Below are 15,232 nucleotides of genomic sequence, written 5' to 3' on the forward strand. Positions count from 1 at the left end.
TCATATTAGCCAAAAAACATTTTAAAAAAACGGCAGGAAAAAGACAACTTTTTTGGAACTTTCAATTTTTTGTCAAGTTCAATGTCGTTTTAAATGTTTTTGAGGCTGCTGATGACGAAAATAGAACCCATTCAGACCTCCGACCGAAAGTTTAGCCCCATAAGTGAAGATTTTGATGACCAAATGCTCTTTCTGAGGGGATCACGCTAATTTCCACGGTCTTCCACACTGAAAAAAGTTGTCGTAATTTTATGACATATTTGGCGATGAATGCTTCATAATTTTAAGAATGGCTCGTTTTATGCTCACTATGAAAAAATCATAAATGAACAATTATGAACCTTTCATATTTTGGATGAAAAAAGTGCCTGAAAATGCCCGAAAGGTATTCAGATTTTACGAACCATTCATAAAATAATGAACCATTCATCGTTCAATTGTTCCTAAATTTACGATTTTTTAATGGGAAAATAGTGTACAAGAATGGCTCATATAAAACTTTACGAAACATTCATAATTTTATGAACGATTCGTAAAATTACGAATTATTCATACAACATTATGAAGCATTCGTACAATTACGAATGGCTGGTGATGCTGTTACGTTAAAATTGGGGAATGAAACATTCATTTTGGGGTGTTTATGAATTATTCATTTTTTGAATGAAGCATTCATAAAATAATGAGTGTTTCATAAAAATAATGAATCATTCGTCGTGAAATTATTCGTAAAATTATGAATTTTATGTGGGAAAATACTATACAAGAATGGTTCGTAATATTACGACTTTTTTTCTCTCAGTGCAAGGAAGGCAGCCTGCCGAAGGCAGGTTAGCGCCGCAGGCCAAGGTAGGTGTTTACGCCAGGCGTGGATTGTCGAAACTGGCGCAGCATCGCGAAGCCTGTTACGACAAGACACAGTCTGGCGTACACCTACCTTGTAACCGAAAAACACCTAAAAAGGCAAAAAAATCGAGTTTTTTTGCAGGCAGATCACTTCTGTCTCGTAGAAAGGGGGGTGGGGGGGGCGAGCCCCCTGACCCTCGACAAGTTAAAACGTAACAAGGGTCAAGATCGTGTTATCTGTAGATGAAGCGCAACTCTATCTAGAAAGAAGGGGGCCCAGCGCGCAACAAGAAAGAAGTATTAACGACGATGGAGAAGCCAATGCGGCAGGCTAGCGCCGCAGGCCAAGGTAGGTACGCCAGGCGCGGTTTGGAGGAACAGGCCGCGAGACATCGCGAAGCCTGTTACGACAAGACGCGGTCTGGCGTTAACCTACCTTGTAGGCTGAGCGATAGCGAAGCCCGTTACTCAGACGGGGTTGAAAAGTTTTTCCTGTCTGCGTGCGTGCGTGTGTGTCCGCACTACTCCTCCTGAACGGCTCGGCCGATCTCGGTGAGATTTTGCACACTTTTTGGGCATGTCCTTGGCTCGGCACACGCGAAACTTCATCATCCTAGCTCAACTGGTTCAGTTTTTATGGCCGAAAAACACCTAAAAAAAGGCGAAAAATCGAGTTTTCCGCAGGCAGATCACTTCTGTCTTGAAGAAAGGGGGTTGAAGAAGCAGGCTAGCGCCGCAGGCCAAGGTAGGTACGCCAGGCGCGGATAGGAGGAACGGGCAGCGAGACATCGCGAAGCCTGTTACGACAAGACGCGGTCTGGCGTAAACCTACCTTGTAAAGGTGGAAGAAAATGTTCATCCCTGAGGGGCCTTATGACTGCAAGAAATGCACCACTAGGCACTCAGTGGCAAGGTGCCCAGCGTACAATGTGATCTGCCACCTTAGAGAAAATTATAGATGAACCGGAGCTGCGGTTATCTGAGTACACCTGTGGAGGGATTGATCTGCATGGCCTGGGGCTGATACAAACTGACCCGTACTGGAGTTCCCCAACAGTTGGCTGCCTTGGGGCTGCACACATGACTGACATGGTGTCAGCTACAGTCATCCACATGTCAGCCTAACCTGAATACATCTGACCGAAACCTGAATGAGTTTACATCAGTGAATTGTCAGTCCGGCAAAATACTGCGTTACTGCTGACCCACATCAGCTTTCATGTCTCAGCGAACCCTCAGGTTTGACTCAGCACAACGAATGAACAGAAAATTTGCCGAGAAAGACAGACGGCTGGGTAATTCCGCGCGTAGAGGGCGTTTTCGTGTCCACACCCTCCCCAGAGCGAACTTATTCGAGTGCAGTCCATTTATGCACTTAAGAATCTTGTTTGGCACTATACTTGCTTGTTCCCTTTGTTTACGGACATTCAAAGCTAACATGTGACGCGGGAGGGGGACCTAAAGGAGTTTTAATTCCGTATGCCCATTCGGCCAAAAATTTTGGGGTCTGTAACCCCCTTTCGTTTCAATTCCCACAACCCTAAAATTTAACTTGGGACCGTTGAAAAAGAATTTGGGGAAGGCCCAAAACGCGAAAAATTCCCCGTAGACTTTTTTGGGGGTTTTCAAATTCCCCAAAAAACTATCGAGTGCGCCTTAAAAACCCCCCCAAAGGGAAATCTTTTTGCACATATTTCCCCGCCCTTTTTTAAACGGCTTCCCAGCTCCTTGAACCAGGGGACCTAGGTGGGGGTTTGTTTCCGGAAAGGGTTTCCATCCGGACTTTAACCACTTGGGCCCCCCCAACCCCCCCTTTTTTCCCCTTGAATTTTCAATTTCCCCCCCCAACCCCCTTTTTAAAACGAAGTGACTGTCTGCAAAAAATCGATTTTTGGTTTTTTAAGGTGTTTTTCCCCAAAAAGAACCGCGGGTATAAATTTTCCCCACCGGACTATTTTACCTCCCCCTTAAAAATTCCCAAAAAAAAAAATTTTTAAAGGAGTCTTCCTTTGCTAAACAACTTTGGAAGACTTGTTTGTACAGGTTTTACGCCAGACCGCTTTGTCGTACAGGCTTCGCGTTTTGCTGCCTGCCTTCCCCCCCCAACCCCTTTGGTGCGGCGCACCCTCCCTTCGGCCAATTTTTCCTTACTTAACTTTGCGGGGGGGGGGGCCCCCCGATTTAAATTTTCAAAAAGTCCCTTGTAATTTTTTCACTTGTCGGGCTGGAGATTTTTAAGCGAATTGTCTGCCTGCGGGAAACCTTTTTGCCGTTTTTTTTTTTCGGCTATAAAAACTAAACCCAAATTGAGCTAGGATAGTAAAATTTCGCGTGTGCCGAGCCAAGGACATACCAAAATGTGCAAAATCTCACCGAGATCGGCCGACCCGTTCAGGAGGTAGTGCGGACACACAGACAGACAGACAGAAAAAACTTTTCAACACCACCGGAGAAAAGGCTTCGCTATCGCTCACCCAAATCATAAAAGGTAGGTTTACGCCAGACCGCGTTTTGTCGTGACAGGCTTCGCGATGTCTCGCTGCCTGTTCCTCCAATCCGCGCCTGGCGTACCTACCTTGGCCTGCGGCGCTAGCCTGCCTTCGGCAGGAAATGCTTGTCCCCCACCGGTTACCGTTTAAGTGTTGCATGCTGGGACCCCCCTTGATACTAGATAGAGTTGATTCATCTACAAATTACACGATCTTTACCCTTGTAACTTTTAAACTTGACGGTGCTGGGGGGCTCCGCCCTCCAGCCCCCCCTTCCATCAAGACAGGAGAGATCTGCCTGCAGAAAACTGGTTTTTTCACCGTTTTTTAGGTGTTTTTCGGCTATAAAAACTAAACCATTGAGCTAGGATAGTGAAATTTCGCGTGTGCCGAGCCAAGAACATACCTAACAAGCCTGCAAAGTCTCACCCAGATCGGCCGAGCCGTTCAGGAGGAGTAGTGCACACACACACGCAGACAGACAGACAGAAAAAACTTTTCAACCGCACTGGAGAAAGGCTTCGCTATCGCTCACCCAAAAATTTTTGTTTTTACTTACAATGTTTGGCAAATCTGTTGTATCTTTAAAAGAATTTGCTTTGTTTAACAACAAAAGGGTCAACAGCAAGGTTGTCAAGAAACTTCTGCATGTGACCACAACAATTGTGATCTTACAAAGGAACTTTATGATGGTGCACAATTTAAGATGTCAACGCTGCTCCAAGCTCTTCAGTGTTTTTAACTTGAAAAGCATTCAAAGATGGTTCATAGTTTAATGTTTGGAGTTGCTGTAGATGAAAATGGGAGAGTCTTTGTGTCCATAGATATTGAATTTCTCCTAAAACGGGAAACTCCACTTACAAAGTCAAACAAAAAAGCATCTTTGGGAGCATAAGGACATGATTCACTACAACATATTTAAAACTTTTTAAATATCCAGTACATCGGGGGGAAGTGTTGGTAAATTTGTAACCAACAATACCTATCTTGAAACCCCAGCGGTTCAGGAGACTAAAAACTTCGCTTTTTAAATTCCGTAATCTGCACTGAAAAGTAAAAGGACGGAATTCATGCCATCCTAGGGGAAAGAAAAAAAGTCTTGCCAATATTTGGCGAGAAACAAAAGTCTCGCCATTTTTTTGGCGAGAAACAAAAGTCTCACCATTTCTTGGCGAGAAACAAATGTCTCGCCAAAATATGGCAATAATTGCAGCCCCACTCTATTTGATACTGGGAAATATATCCCAGTCAAGATCACTCCGGAAACACATCACTAACTGCAGTCTTTCAATTTCTCAAGTCGAAAAAATACAGGAAGCTATCACTTTCAGTTATGAAAATATTAATGTAAGGTTATATGATGTGAATTTGGTTTGCGTCAGCAAAGCGTTGCCCAACTATTTACTCTTTTTTTCATCGTTTAACTAGGTAGGTTTACGCCAGACCGCGTCTTTTCGTAACAGGCTTCGCGATGTGTCGCTGCCTGTTTCTCCAATCCGCGCCTGGCGTACCTACCTAGGCCTGCGGCGCTAGGCTGCCCTTTGGCAGACAATGCTTGTCCATCATCAGTTTCTTCAGAACTGTTGCATGCTGGGGGCCCCAGACCCCCCTTCATTCTAGATAGAGGTGCTTCATCTACAAATTACAGATCTTGCCTTGTAACTTTTCAACTTGGCGTGGCTGGGGGGCTCCGCCCCCCCGACCCCCCTTTTATCCAGACAGGAGAGGTTTACCGACAGAAAACTCGATTTTTCGCCGTTTTTTAGGTTTTTTCGGCTATAAAAACTGAACCACTTGAGCTAGGATGGGGAAATTTCGCGTGTGCCGAGCCCAAAAATATACCTAATAAGCTGCGAAATCTCAGCCAAATCGGCCGAGCCGTTCAGGAGGATAGTGTAAAACACAGACAGACACACAGACAGACAGACAGACAAAAATTTTCAACCGCACTGGAGGAACAGGCTTCGCTATCGCTCAGCCAAAAAGACATTGGTCCAGTGAGTCAGATCCTAAAAGGTCTCTTTCAGTGTCCATGTAGTTTAAGATCATGTCTTTAATAAGAGGCCTAAACAAAGCGACATCCATGATGACACAAATTCTTACTCACTCCTTTGACTTATTCCAATCCCCAGCTAACCTTGCTGCACTTGGGCATTGTTGGAAGTTCCATGGACAGAACTCGGTTAAAAAACTCGAGGTAAGAAAGTTCCGTGCACTATCTAGCACTCTCTGTTTCGCCGTCTCCACTGGACAAAATGCCAAAGTACAGCAGCACCACTTTTAAAACGCGAACACAGATATAATAAAGAAAAAATTTTAGTGAAAGACAAGCAACACAGCAACAGGATGCCATGTTGAATTTTATTTGTTGTCCTCGTTGTGTCGTCTGCTACAGTAGCATTTGTTTTGCGGTAGTGCCAACCTATACATTTTTCTTGTAAAATTACTTCTGAAAGGGAGTGCAGGTTTGGGACTACCGCAAAACAAATGCTACTGTAGCAGACGACACAACGAGGACAACAAATGAAATTCAACATGGCAGTCCTGTTGCTGTGTTGCTTGTCTGTTCACTAAAAGTTTCTTTTTATATCTGTGTTCGCGATTTAAAGTGGTGCTGCTGTACTTTTGGGATTTGTCCAGTGGGGACGGCGAAACGAGAGTGCTAGATAGTGCACGGAACTTTCTTACCTCGAGTTTATTAAACCCAGTTCTGTCCATGGAACTTCCAACAATGCCCAAGTGCAGCAAGGTTAGCTGGGGATTGGAATAAGTCAAAGGAGTGAGTAAGAACTTGTGTCATCATGGATGTCGCTTTGTTTAGGCCCTTATTAAAGAATATCTTAAACTACATGGACACTGAAAAAGACCTTTTAGGATCTGACTCACTGGACCAATGTCTTTTTAAACGATGACAAAAAGAGTAAATAGTTGGGCAACGCTTTGCTGACGCAAACCAAATTCACATCATATAAACCCTTTCATTAATATTTTTAACTGAAAGTGATAGCTTTCCCGTATTATTTTCGACTTGAGTAATTGAAAGACTGCAGTTTGATGTGTTTACCGGAGTGATCTTGACTGGGATATATTTCCCCGTATCAAATAGAGTGGGGCTGCAATTATTGCCATATTTGGCGAGACATTTTTTCTCGCCAAGAAATGGTGAGACTTTTGTTTCTCGCCAAAAAAATGGCGAGACTTTTTTTCCCCGACAAAAAATGGCGAGACTTTTTTGTCTCACCAAATTTTGGCCATCAGTCTGGCCATTCAATTTTCAGTGTGTAAATTCCGTCATTATTTCTGTAAATTCCGCCGTATTTCATAGGTAGTGAAAATAAAAGTCAACTTGTAGCGCTGCCACGCTCAGAGGGGTACTGTGGGGTACTATGTATGCCATCTACACCAAATTTAGCCCCTAAAGTTGAACTTTAAAAAAGAACATTTGGTACATCCAAAATGACCCCCTACGCACGGAATCACCCGCTACCCCGCGCGGGACTTCGGCGCGGCGGCTGCTTGGCGATACCCCGGACGTGACTTCGGTGCGTCGTCTGCTCGACGCTACCCCGCGCAGGTGTTCGGCGCGGCGTCTGCTGGCGAGTGTCCAGGGACCTGTGACGTTGCTTCTCGGACCCTGGAACACATCAAGCCAGCAGAATTAGGGGCAGTCAGGACACTCGCGGCATAAAGTCAGGATTAAAGCATGATTGCACTCAGGTAGTCACAGTAGTCACAGCGCGGGCATCGTCACGTTCTCGCTAAACTGCCGTGGTTTTTTTTTCTTTTTTTTGGACAGGGTCCTTTATTGTCATTATAATAAGACAAAGTTTGAAAAATTAACAAACAAAAAGAAAAAGCGCAAAGTTAACAATGGGCGCTAGTATTTTGATAAAATGTGTACATATAACATTAGCAAGAAGTCAAGATTGTAGCAGGATGATCAGATTGTGACAAACAGATACAAGGTAGGTTTACGCCAGACCGCGTCTTGTCGTAACAGGCTTCGCGATGTCTCGCTGCCTGTTCCTCCAATCCACGCCTGGCGACCATCCTCGGCGCTACCGCCTGCCGGCAGGCAAGGTTTGGGTCCGTTGTCGGTTATTTTTTAACTTGTGAATGCTGGGGGGCTCCGCCCCCAGACCCCCCTACATTGTAATAGAGTTGTTTATCTACAGATAACACGATCTTGACCCTTGTCACTTTTTAACTTCAGGGCTGGGGGGCCCGCCCCCCAGACCCCCTTTCCCCAAGACAGAAGTGGTCTATCTGCAGAAATCTCTATTTTTCGCCGTTTTTTAGGTGTTTTCGCCTATAAAAACTGAACCAGTTGAGCTAGGATGTGAATTTCGCGTGTGCCGAGCCAAGGACATACCAAAAAGTGTGCAAAATCTCATTGAGATCGGCGAGCCGTTCAGGAGATTTGTGCGGACACACAGACACACGGACACACAGCCCGACAGACAGACAGACAAAACTTTTCAACCCCACTGGAGTAACAGGCTTCGCTATCGCTCAGCCAATCAAGACCAAACATAAGTCTGAAAGAGTAGTACATATGAACACTGCGTTCATCAAGAACATCGGCATCAGTAGCAATTCTGTAGGAGCTCCAAAGTGGGATGAAGTCGTCGGACAGGGGTGGCGCTGCTGGTGTGTTCCACGCTGTATAGGTGAAGGCGTGAGTAGGCGAGTTGTAGTGCTCGACTGTAGTAAATCCTCGCAGTACGTAGGGCGGTGAACGTACATGCTGACGGTCGAAGACCGGAAGAACATTTGCTCCTGCGTTGATGATGGCCAGTCCATTCTTGGATTGGTTGTTGCGGGGGCGGGCTCTTCTTGGGATTATAAAATCCTCGACACCATCTGGGTTTGAAGGTTTGACCTTCGTAATTGGGATGGAGCCTTGATAAAACTGACTATTATTATAGATTAATGATAGTTCTACATCTGGGAGTGGCACAATTGATGCGTCAATGTAGGAGTTTTCAATTTTCAGTCCATTTAATGCACTTATATTATAAGTGGAGGTTGATGCGTCATAAGGAGACATCCAATGGACGTCTGGGTAGAGGTGAGACTCAGAGTCAAACTCATGATAGGTGATGGGGTTGACTTGGTCTGCATGATCTGCCTCTCTAACTAAATAGAGATTGGCGCAATTTCCTAGTGCTGCTGGGGGAGCGACGAGGTTGCCTCGGTAGCCTCGGGGGGCTGTGAGGAAATGTATGTCAGCTGCAAACTCTGTGTCAGTCCGTCTGTTGAGGGCGGCGACGGCACCTTCCGCTGGGATGGGTCGGAGGTTGTGCCAGGTTGGGAGCTGGATAGTTTCAATGGAATGCGAGAGGAGAGCGGCGCTGCAGGCGTCTGCGACGATGTCGATGACGGTGGAGCTGGCTCCTGTTTCTCGAAAGTATGAGGGGATGTCGGATAGTGCTGATCGGAGTGTGGGGATGTTGTTTCTTCTGCATCCGATGATGAAGACGTACGGATTAACGTGTCCATTTTGGTCGAAGACAGTAGGGTGTAGATCAGTGCCCGAGAAGGTCGGACGTTGAAGAATCCTCCTTCCAAGGATTGGGTTGTATAGCCGGCGTAGTAGTTCTTGGGTCCAGTTGGAGTGCGTTCGGTGGTTGGCATCTTCCAAGTATGGTCCTCCGAAGAAGTTGGTGATCCTGTAGTTGCGTTGAGCGACCGTGGTGATGATGGTGGCGTAGAACTCCCTCCAGATAGAGAGGGGCTCGGTGTTCGCAGGCCGTGAAGCAAGGAGGTCATGGGCTTTCCAGAAGATGGAAGCTGGGACTGTTCGGCCATAGTCGTGTTCAAGATTGAACGCGGCAAGGTTAGGGACGAACAAACTCTTTGTTCGACGGGCGTCGAAGGTTGGAGCAATAGGATAGAGAAGGTCTTCCAAAAAGGTTGGAATCCAACAATGTGAGAGGAATTCAAGAAAGTCGGCGTATGCGACAGTATTAACAAATTCAGCGGCAAAGGCTGAGGTTGTCTTCCTTATAGAGATATCGAATAAAAGCTGCGTAGCGCAGTAAACGGTGATGCAATATGCAGTAAGAGAGGCGGGGCTCACGGATGGGTGGCCACCAACTTCAAGATGTGGATAAAGCTTAATGATGTTTAGCTCGATAAAACCTACTATATATCTGTAGTCTGGTTGGACGTCAATATTAAAATCAGCTCCAGAATTAATTCTGATTGTTTTGGAGATGTCAAAAGCTTCAAAAATTCCTGGTGAAGGTATTTTCTTCGTTTGGTCAGAAGGCGGGAGAGCAATAGAAGACTGCTTTCGGTGCGCATCCAAAGGCTGTGGATTCTTGAGTTCAAAGTGAAACTTAGAATTCTTCTTAGACGCTGGCGGCTCGGTGAGTGGCTGCGGCGGCGGTGGCGGTGCAGGTACTGGACGCTTAACGTTGGGGTTGTTAGTTTCAGGCGGCTGCGGGTTAGTGGCGGGAAGAACATCCACCTTTTGAGGGGGAGGCTCATTTGCCCGGGTTGCAAGCTGAGGCTTCGGTGTTTCTGACATGCTGTGAGTAGAAAGGAATGAATAGGTTGGGGGTAGTTATAATTTCAGTAAAGTTAATAAATAACTTACCTGGAAATTCTCGTGGAATTGACCTGGAGAAAACGCACGGCACGGCAGCAGCTTGACGTTGGCTGGCTGGAGCGAGGCGCGGTGAAGCAGCGCCGTGCCCCTCGACTCCGTGCCGACGTTGACCACCTCGTCGTAGCCAGGGCACGCGATGACCGGGGTGCGCACCTCCTGGAGCAGGACCACGTCGGCGTCGACCTCCCGAATCAGCTGGTGCAGCGCCGCCATCTTCTCCAAGCTGGTCGCTGTGGAGGTGTTAAAGGACAAGATTTTCATTTTGATGGGGCATAGCGCTTCGACTTACTCGACCTGGGCGATCTGGCCGCCGCCCTCTTCAACGAAGCATCCCTTGCGATCTTGGGAAAGTCAGTCTTCAAAGTCTTGAAAGGATCCAAACCTGCTGCCGCGCTTCTGAGCCTCCTGCCCTTGGTGCCGCTGCGCCCGTCCACGCCCTCGTCCGCACTCTCGCTGGGTCCGTCCTCGGAGGCCGCCTCCGAAAGCTCCGTGCTCGCCGTGCTCTCCGCGCGTGACCTGAACCCGTCGAAGCGGTTCGTGCTGACGAAGTTGGCCAGGGGGGCCAGGCCGTTGAGGATGTTGTGCTGGGTCATCAGACCATTCTCCGCGGCGAGGCGTGGACGGAGCGGCACTCCAAAAGAAAAGCCATACTCATCATTCATGCCCTCCAAGGAGCTCTGCCTCCCCGCGGCGGGAGTCTCGGTGGACGCCTTGCTGACGTCATCGGACCCCGTCGACGCGTTGGCGGCGGCCTTGCCTCCAGACTCGCTCAGCACCGTCGATACCCCCTGCTCCAAGGTCCCGCCGGACGGCTGCTGCGCGGCCGGCGTCGCTACCCCGCGCTGCTCCTCGGTGTGCGTCGTCTGCTTCGGCGGTGTCGGCTCGCCCAGGTCGGTGACGTCACTGCGCAGCTCCGGCATAATGCCTCCGAAGCGGTCCATCGTCTCGGACGCAGCCGGCGAGGGGGGCACGGAGGGGCCGCTGCCGAACTCTTCTTCATCCTTTCGGCCCTGGGCCCTCTGCGCCCACGTCAGTGGCCTCTTCCTGCTAGGACAATTGGCACGGAAATGTTCAGTATCCCCACACACATGGCAGGTCGGCTTCTGGCCTTGGTAGAAAACCATGGCCTCGTGCCCTCCAATCGTCACGTAGCTCGGCACATCTCTCGTCATGACCATTCTCACCACACGTGTCCCAGACAACAATCCCTCAAAACAAGACCCGCGCGGGTACCGCTCCTCTCTCACTTCCAAAATCTTGCCGTACTGCCCCAAACACAAACAAATCTCCTGCGTACTCACTTCCATGGGCAGATTCCTTACTCTCAGAACCTTGGAGCCGGGCCCGGGGCCCACCAGCAGCACGTCGCACTCCGTCCCGTCGCTGTAGGCCAGGCGGCAGCGGCCCGTCCCGGCCACTTCCTCGGCCCGCCGCGCGTCAACAAACTTCACGTGGATCTTCTTCCCGCTCGTCTCGATCTGCACCATCTTCAACTCTTCCAACTTCACAGCAAACACATCCTTCAAAAACTCCCACACTTCCAATCCACTAACCGGCTTCCCTCCTAGCAAAGTCAACGTCACTGTTTCCTTCCTAGTCGCGGCCATAGCTGCGGCGACGCGCACGGCCAACAACAACAACACTTGCCGGCCGGCGGGCCCGGCCCGGCGTGGCGCTGCGTCAACAGTCACACTCACTCAGGTTCTGGGCTCACACACATACGAATATCACAGACACTATCACAGACACGTGGGGCTTGTTGCAGCGGAGCACCGTCCGCTCGCGGGGCAGGGCGTCAAGCGGGGCTTATTGGCCGGAGCCGTACACCTGGCTCGTAACGCAGCGTCCGGCGAGCCCGTCCGCTCCGTGCGGCGACTCGAACCAGCCAACAACAGAGCAAAAATGCCCGAACCAACGCATGTCCAAAACCCGACGCTCGCTCTACTCTGCAAACTCAACAGTGTACTCAGTACACTCTCTTTAGCGTGTACTCACGAGTACACACTCTTCAGCGTGTACTCACGAGTACACTATCGTCAGCGTGTGCTCACGAGCACGTTGGAGTGTACTTGTGAGTACACGCTGAACAGAGTGTACTGAGCACACTGTTGAGTTTGCAGAGTATAACTGAAACATGAGACGAAAAGGGCGCACCGCGTGTGAGCGCATACGGCCTCATGAAGAAAGCAAACCACTGTGCTTTTCTGGCCTCACGATGATGGAGCGGAGCGCGCGCCGAGAGTGAGCCCATACGGCCTCATGAAGAAAGCAAACCACTGTGCTTTTCTGGCCTCATGATTGCCCCAACCAACGCATGTCCAAAACCCGGCGCTCGATACATAACTGAAACATAAGAAGAAAAGGGCGCGCCGAGAGTGAGCCCATACGGCCTCATGAAGGAAGCAAACCAATGTGCTTTCCTGGCCTCATGATAAAGGGACACTCACTCTACCATCTGAGCTACACTCCCCCCTGCCGTGTGGAAGGTGGACGCCGCTGCTCGTGTCTTATGACGACAAAGAGCTGCCATGACTTGACGCCGTGTCGCCGTGGCGCCGTGTCCGTGTCCCTCATCGGCCCGTGGCCGGTCTTAATGCATTTCTGGAACGTGCATGACATTCTGGGACACTGACGACTTTCTGGATCACTGACGAACAACAGATCCCGTGTGTGACGAGGACGCCGCAGTCGTTCCCCACTGACTGTCACTCTTATTAGCAAACATGCGATCTCTCCATGTCGTCGGTCCTGTGGCGCAACGGATAACGCGTCTGACTACGGATCAGAAGATTCCAGGTTCGAATCCTGGCAGAATCGTGGCGTCTCCCGTTTTGCTTCTTGCGCCGCGCGCTCACTCTCTGTACTCGCTTCGGCGGTACATATACTAACTTTGGGAACGATAGAGAAGATAAGCATGGCCGCTGCGCAAGGATGACACGCGAAATCGTGACGCGTTTCAGGGTTTTTTGGCCCCCCGGAGAGGGCCTCTCACTCGGGCCAGTCAGCTCCGCCTTTGCGGCGACACCCCCGTGCGATGAAAACCCAGACCCCTTCCGAGTCGCTAGTTCCCATCGGCATCGGTGGTTCAGTGGTAGAATGCTCGCCTGCCACGCGGGCGGCCCGGGTTCGATTCCCGGCCGATGCAATTTTGTCGCCAGCCGACACGGACGGAATAAAACACGGCATCGACGTAGGGACGAGACGCTTAGAGCTGCAAAGTGGAGGTGCATCGTCATGGGCCTCCGTGGCGCAATGGTTGCGCGTTCGGCTGTTAACCGAAAGGTTGGTGGGTTTGACCCCACCCGGGGGGGCGTATCTCTTTTTGGGGGAAGTTTCATCAGTTTCTTCCCCGCGCAGCCCCCGGGAGGATGGTCCAGCAGCGAGCAGGCGGGACCGAGGACCGGGGGCCTAATGGATAAGGCGTCGGACTTCGGATCCGAAGATTGCAGGTTTGAGTCCTGTCACGGTCGCCCCGTTCTTATGGCCAGGAGAGCGGGAGAAGAGGAAGATTCCTCTTCCTCCCCCTTTTTCTTTCTTTTCGCTTTTTAAAAAAAAGTGGCAGCGGTGGGATTCGAACCCACGCCTCCGAGGAGACTGGTGCCTTAAACCAGCGCCTTAGACCGCTCGGCCACGCTACCAGCGCGTTAATGCCGACTTTCGGCAGCACTGCATATCAGAGGAAAGACGGGAGGAGAAGCAAAACGTGATTCCGCCCAGGATCGAACTGGGGACCTTCTGCGTGTTAGGCAGATGTGATAACCGCTACACCACGGAATCTGATACTGTCCCACCCGCAACGGACCGAAGCCCATTGCTGTGCGGTGTGGTTCGCCGCCTGTGCCGTTGACACGCAAAAGGAATGCGACAGCCGGGAATCGAACCCCGGGTCAACTGCTTGGAAGGCAACTATGCTAACCACTACACCACTGTCGCCACACGTGCATTTACTGCAAAGGGGATGCAAGGAATCGGGCTGACTGCATCGCCAAGGTGAAAGCAGCATCCTGGGCGTGGCGGAATCAGTCCTTCCATGAGCCCCCATGGCTCAGTGGTTAGAGCACCGGTCTTGTAAACCGGGGGTCGAGAGTTCGAATCTCTCTGGGGGCACGATGCTCTGTAGTCCGACTGGTTTTGAACCACGGAGCGCAGCCCCCAGCCCGACGCGGACCGTTTATTTTCTTTTACGGACGACGCTGCGTTGCGGACAGGCATGCTTATTAGTTCGACGGACCACGGCACTCGTCATCCGGTATGGTCTAGTGGTTAGGATTTCTGGCTTTCACCCAGGAGGCTCGGGTTCGATTCCCGGTACCGGAATCCTTTTTGCTCTCCGAAAAGAGGAGTTGCTTTCGTCGCGGGTCAGCAGGATGGGTGCTCGGTGCGGCGACACGTGCAGCGTTTCATGTGCAATGGCGGCAAAATGGAGGACGTCCTTCGAGCCGGATTTGAACCAGCGACCTATGGATGCCTGCGCCAGCCCTATCACCTACAGTCCACCGCTCTACCAGCTGAGCTATCGAAGGTGCCTTGCCGACGTTGTGAGCGGCAGTGATGTAACTCCTCGACGTTGAGCGTGCAAGGGGCGCTAGTTAGTTTGGGACCCACCACTCGAACGCAACGCCTCATCTGGATTCCGTGGTGTAGCGGTTATCAGTCTGCTTCACACGCAGAAGGTCCCCCGGGTTTGATCCCGGGCGGAATCACTTATTATGGGTCTCGGCCCGTAGGTATAGCGATTGCGATTGAAACTGTAGCGGCTGAGGGCGCGACTCCGTGGCGCAATGGGAGCGCGTCTGACTCCAGATCAGAAGGTTGCGTGTTCAAATCACGTCGGGGTCATGTGGCACCCGTGCATACGCGGGCACACATCGCCTCTTCTTTTAGAAACGCTCTGGTAAAGTTAGTTTTTTCCCCCTTATTATTGTTATTATTGGCTGAGCTCAAGTTTAACTTAAAATTGTACTTTTACTTAAACAAAACTTTAACTTGCGAAGCCCAAGGTGATCGGGATTCATGTACAAGAGCGAATTTCAACGTCCCATCCATGTTACCAACTTAACACATTAGTTGAAACAAAATAAACAAAGTAAAAAAATTTAAAAAATTTAAATATATTTTTTAGTGGAAAAATGGATCCAAGAGGCAAGGTTACTTGCATGAATAATTCCTGAATTTAGATAGAATAAAACAGCTTTTAATTTTTTTTAAAGGTTTTATTATATTATTATATTATCTTTTTGGTTTTCCATCTCAACTCACACAAGAGGGAACCCCGTATAAG

The 15,232-nt window shown here is 49.6% G+C and overlaps 10 non-coding genes across 10 annotated transcripts; 6 read left to right on the forward strand and 4 right to left on the reverse strand.

Annotated features, from left to right (window-relative positions):
• The first annotated feature begins 12,695 nt into the window (after window positions 1-12,695).
• Window positions 12,696-12,768, forward strand: Trnar-acg. The gene has a single exon. It is a non-coding gene; the product is annotated as a tRNA-Arg (tRNA).
• A 43-nt stretch (window positions 12,769-12,811) lies between these two features.
• On the forward strand, window positions 12,812-12,917 carry LOC117650123. Its single transcript, XR_004588023.1, has one exon. It is a non-coding gene; the product is annotated as a U6 spliceosomal RNA (small nuclear RNA).
• A 108-nt stretch (window positions 12,918-13,025) lies between these two features.
• On the forward strand, window positions 13,026-13,096 carry Trnag-gcc. The gene has a single exon. It is a non-coding gene; the product is annotated as a tRNA-Gly (tRNA).
• A 411-nt stretch (window positions 13,097-13,507) lies between these two features.
• Window positions 13,508-13,589, reverse strand: Trnal-aag. The gene has a single exon. It is a non-coding gene; the product is annotated as a tRNA-Leu (tRNA).
• Window positions 13,590-13,655: 66 nt separating this feature from the next.
• On the reverse strand, window positions 13,656-13,728 carry Trnav-aac. Its single transcript has one exon. It is a non-coding gene; the product is annotated as a tRNA-Val (tRNA).
• Window positions 13,729-13,811: 83 nt separating this feature from the next.
• Trnag-ucc lies at window positions 13,812-13,884 on the reverse strand. Its single transcript has one exon. It is a non-coding gene; the product is annotated as a tRNA-Gly (tRNA).
• A 101-nt stretch (window positions 13,885-13,985) lies between these two features.
• Trnat-ugu lies at window positions 13,986-14,058 on the forward strand. Its single transcript has one exon. It is a non-coding gene; the product is annotated as a tRNA-Thr (tRNA).
• A 138-nt stretch (window positions 14,059-14,196) lies between these two features.
• Window positions 14,197-14,268, forward strand: Trnae-uuc. The gene has a single exon. It is a non-coding gene; the product is annotated as a tRNA-Glu (tRNA).
• Window positions 14,269-14,381: 113 nt separating this feature from the next.
• Trnay-gua lies at window positions 14,382-14,474 on the reverse strand. The gene is made up of 2 exons: window positions 14,438-14,474; window positions 14,382-14,417 (listed from the first exon to the last, which is right to left on the reverse strand). It is a non-coding gene; the product is annotated as a tRNA-Tyr (tRNA).
• A 244-nt stretch (window positions 14,475-14,718) lies between these two features.
• Window positions 14,719-14,790, forward strand: Trnaw-cca. The gene has a single exon. It is a non-coding gene; the product is annotated as a tRNA-Trp (tRNA).
• Window positions 14,791-15,232: the final 442 nt, after the last annotated feature.

This window comes from Thrips palmi, unplaced genomic scaffold (assembly GCF_012932325.1).
Source record: "Thrips palmi isolate BJ-2018 unplaced genomic scaffold, TpBJ-2018v1 HiC_scaffold_4, whole genome shotgun sequence".
Classification (NCBI taxonomy): Eukaryota; Metazoa; Arthropoda; class Insecta; order Thysanoptera; family Thripidae; genus Thrips; species Thrips palmi.